The sequence below is a fragment of the Nicotiana attenuata genome, unplaced genomic scaffold, assembly GCF_001879085.1.
Source record: "Nicotiana attenuata strain UT unplaced genomic scaffold, NIATTr2, whole genome shotgun sequence".
Classification (NCBI taxonomy): domain Eukaryota; kingdom Viridiplantae; phylum Streptophyta; class Magnoliopsida; order Solanales; family Solanaceae; genus Nicotiana; species Nicotiana attenuata.
Window position 1 is genome coordinate 363903 of NW_017670697.1, and position 4974 is coordinate 368876.

A 4974-nucleotide genomic window follows, 5' to 3' on the forward strand; every position below is an offset into this window, starting at 1 on the left:
AGCAACAAATGAACAACATCATATTGACTAGCCTTAATGTGTTCAAATAAGGACAACGACACCACAACATAAATAAGAATTCCACTATGTGACGACCCGACCCGTCGTCTCATGAGAACCGCTCTGTTTTCCCCATTTCCTATTTCTTTATGCTTAATTATCAGTGTTGGGTGTGAACGAGTTGATTTGGACTGGTTTTGGTAGGAAATGAGACACTTAGTCTCTTTAAGGAAGGTTTGTTTTGGAAAAGTCAACCGAACGTTGACTTATGTGTTAGAGGGCTCAGATTTGAATTTCGATGATTCGGTTAGCTTCGGGGGATGATTTGTGACTTAGGAGTGTGATCGGAAGTGAATTTGGAGGTCCGGTGTAGAATTAGGCTTGAATTGGCGAAGTTAGTATTTTGGCGAATTCCGGTGGATAGGTGAGAATTTGATCCGAGGGTCGGAATAGAATTCCGAAAGTTGCTGTAGCCTCGTTATGTGATTTGGGATGTCTGTGCAAAATTTCAGGTCATTCGGAGGTGATTTGGTTAGGTTTTTGATTGAATGCGTACTTTGAAAGTTTGTAAAGAACTTAGGCTTGAATTTGATGAGAAATGATGGTTTTATGTTGGTTGAGGTGTTTTTATGATTGGAACAAGTTCAAATGATGTTATAGGAGGTGTCGGTGCTTTTGGTTGAGATCCCGGGGGGGCTCGGGGTGTTTTCGGGTGGCTAACGGGAAGTTTGGACTTAAAAGATTCTAAATTCACTGCTGCTTCTGGTATTTCCGCTTCTGCGGAAATGGGACCACAGAAGCGGTTCCGCAGGTGCGAGAGAGAGGGTCGCAGGTGCGGTTTTGTGAGAACTCGTCAGGGACCGCAGAAGCGGAGTGGGGACCGCATCTGCGGAGTCGCAGATGCAACTGGTGGCCCGCAGATGCGGCCTGGGCCTTAAATGATTTTTTCGCAGAAGCGGAGGGGTAACCGCAGAAGCAGTGTCGCATATGCGATCTGGGAGCCGCAGATACGGAAAGGCCTGGGCAGAGGTATTTAATTTCATCTTCGCGAAATTTCAAAGGGTTCATATTTTCACTTCGGACTTGGAGAGTTTTTGGGCGATTTTGAAGAGGGTTTCAAGGACTTCGATCAGGTAAGAATTCTTGGACTTAGAACACGATTTTATGATGCAAATACATGAATTTAGACTGAAAAATCAAATAATTAAAGGTCAAAAATGGAGGTTAGGGCTTGAAACATAAGAGAACAAAAATGGGAATTTAGGGGTCATTTGGACTCCGATTTTTGTGTTCTTCATATGTATAGACTCGCGGCGAGATAAGAAATCCGTTGATGGTAAATTTTCTGACTTTCGAGAAGTGGGCCCGGGGCTCGGGTTTTTGCTAATTTCGGGAATTTAACTATTTTTCGATTGTTTTCGATTGGGTATTGTCCCATTAGCATATTGTGACGTATTCGTTGTGGTTTTGGTCAGATTCGACGCACGAGGAGGTTAATTCGAAAGGCAATAGCATAGCAAGCTAGGACTTTGGCCGGCTTGAGGTTAGTAATAAATGTAAATGCTGTGTTGAGGGTTCGAAACCCCGAATTTGCACAATGTAGTGCTATGTGAGGTGACTTGCACGCCGGATAACGGGCGTGGGGTAGAGCACCGTCGGGGATTGTGACTTGGTCCGTCCCGCTTAATAAAATTACTACCTAATTGATTGTAGTTTTGTGATATCCTTATAAAAATGGATTAATTGTCATAATTGGGCTTCATGCCAACTACTTGAATCCTTCAGGGATTATTTTTACTGGTTTCTTACCATATTTATAGATATTGGACTCAGTCCTGGTATTTAACACTGTTTTGTAAACTCAACCATTTTTCTAAAAGTAGAAACTAAAGTAATATTTTTTAAATGAAGTTTGGGCTGAATATTTTTATATTATTATGCCGAAAGGCTTATGTGATTTTGGACTAAGTATGGGATCGGACTGCACGCCGTAGTGGTATGATAATGATATTGATATGAGGCCAAGGGCCTGATTGATGCCATAAGATGGCTTATTATTGCGCTTGGGCCGTAAGGGGCCTCTCCCGGAGTCTGCACACCCCCAGTGAGTGCCGTCGACGTTAAATAAATGGAGCGGGCTACACGCCGCAGTGGGGTACTGGAGAGTACCGGTTTATGTGTTGCATTGCATATTTAATTGTCATTTATTCTTAATCTGATGTGATTTTATTATAATTGTTTTCAATGTTTACTGTATTATGCTATTGGTTCACGTTGTTGTATTCATAGCTTTGCTTTGTGTTTATTTAGGATTCTTATCCTCAGACTTTATTTATATTTATTACTTTCTGAGTTGGAAGTACTCACAATACTCCCTGCACCTTGTGTGCAGATTCAGGTGCACCCACTGAGGCTGAGTGAGATCTTCTCCGCCTAGCATCACATTCGGGAGATTCAAGGTAGCTGCAAATTGGCGTTCGCAGTCCTGATCTTCCTTCTATTTTATTTATTTGTTTTCCACATTCCTAGAAACAAACATTATGTAGTAGGTTAATACTCATGCATTAGAGGCTCAGACTTGTGACACCAGATTCTGTGGGCTGGTTAGTATTTTATATTTTGGGTTTTCGAATGTTAGTGTCTAATTCAGGATTTCACATTTAACTTGGTATTTTAGTTGTGAAAATTTACTTATTCACTATGATTAATCGGTTAAGGTTGTAGAAATGGTCGGGCTTGCCTAGCATTGTGTTGGGCGTCATCACGACCGGGGTTGGGTCGTGACACACCAAGTTCGGAAATATCCAAATCTCGTAACTCCATCAACATAACATCCATAGTCCAATTTCCTCTTTTGCGCTGAAATTAAATACCGAATATTCCAATCACAAATAATCCTTTTCCTGAAGCTTTCATTGCCACAACACATAAGTAAACACCCTATAGTTCACACCAATACTGCATGATAACAACACGAGAAATATCACAATGCACTGTGTACAGCCCCAAAACCATGGGCAACACCAACACCGGCTGAAATAATCGAACAGCCTTCCACGAGGCAATGATAGTGATGTTCCCTCATAATGCAGGGAAAAATATCCTGCACCACATGTGTAGCACCACCACAACTCCTTGATGCCTAATTGATATCAAGTGATCCACATGGTGTTCGAATGAGTAGGAAGGAACTGAAGACATAAGCTTCAACTGAAATTAAGTCGCACGACAAGGAATCAAGAAAGGGAAGTTCTCCTAACAGCCTTGTAGCCTCTCGAAGATAAGTACAGACATCTTCGTACCGATCCGCAAGACTCTATTAGACTTGCTCATGACTCGTGAGACATAAGTGAGCCTAGTGCTCTGATACCAATCTTTCACGATCCAAAACCCACCGTAGGCCGTGATGGCACCCAATGCTGCTGTTAGAAAAGACAACAATGAAATCAACACGCTGATATATAGTCTAAAATGCATCTCGAATAAATAGCTGAAATCATTGTCTCATAGAAAAATACTAATGTTATTAATTTAATTGTTCAAGCGTAGTCAAGATATAAACCAAGATATCAGAACAGAATACAAAAAATGGATATAACGATGTCACAAGTGCATGAGCATCTACTAGGAAGTACAATACTACTACATCTGTCTGGAATATAAATTAGACAAGATAAAGTAAATAAATAAGATGGGAACTCCGCGTGCTGTGGATCATAACATGGAATGCAACTCACCAAGAAGTCTCATCAGCAGCTGCGCCTATGCGCCAAGATGACCACCAAATGTACCTGTCTCAATACCTGCACAAGTAATGCAGAAGTGTAGTATGAGTACGTAAATAAAAGCATACCTAGTAAGTATCTAGCTTAACCTCGAAAAAGTAGTGACGAAGGATCGACATCAACACTTACTAGTGGTCAAATAATCAAAGTACAAATAAAGTAGACAGGTGTGAGGCATAGCAGGTAAAACAGTGAAGACACATGTATGTACATAGAAATGATCCTCAATAGAAGAGAAACCACAAGTTGCCGAATAATGAATGTTTCCACGAATGGAATATGTGTCAGGTTAATAACCACAAAAAAATCACGTCTCAAGTTAGATAAATCCATAGATACGCTGACTCCTTATCAAATATTACGGATGATTCAACGAGGTGAACGACCCGACACCATAAGATTAATGGTATGATATCCTACCGTAGCGTACGGCCCGATCCCATATGAATAATGTACTCTACCAAGGCGAATGACCCGATCCCATAAGAATATGTACTCAGCTGAGGTGAACGGCATGATCCCATAAAAATGTATACTCTACCAAGGTGAACGGCCCGATCCCATAAGAATATGTACTCTGCTGAGACGAACAGCCCGGTCTCATAAGAATATGTATCGACCCGACTGGTCGTTTTGAGATCTAGCGTGTCGTTCAGCAGTTTGAAGCCTTGAGTAGCTTCACTTCAGGTATTCTGACTTGTACGCATGGTCGGAATTGAATTCCGGGAAGTTCGGAGTTGATTTGGAGAGAGAATTCTTATTTCGGGAGCTTTAAATTGAAAAAATTGACTAAGATTGGGTTTTCGAGTAAACGACCTCAGAATTGGGATTCGAAGGTTCCAGCAGGTTCGTATGATGATTTCGGACTTGGGCGTATGTCCGGGATGGATTTTGGAAGATCCGGGAACATTTCGGCACCTATTGTGGAAGTTAGCATTTTTGGAAGAATTTCATAAGTTTGGGTTAAAGTGCATTTTAGTGTTATCAATGTCCGTTTGGGATTCTGAGTCTGGGAATAGCTCTATATGGTGATTCTGGTGTTAGGAGCGCGATCAGAAGTAAATTCGGATGTCCGTGGGCCATTTGGGAGTCATTTGGCTAAAGATAGAAATTTGAAGGGTTTTAGGAAGTTTGATCGAGAGTTGACTTTTTGATATCGGGGTCGGATTCCGATTTCGGAAGTTGGAGT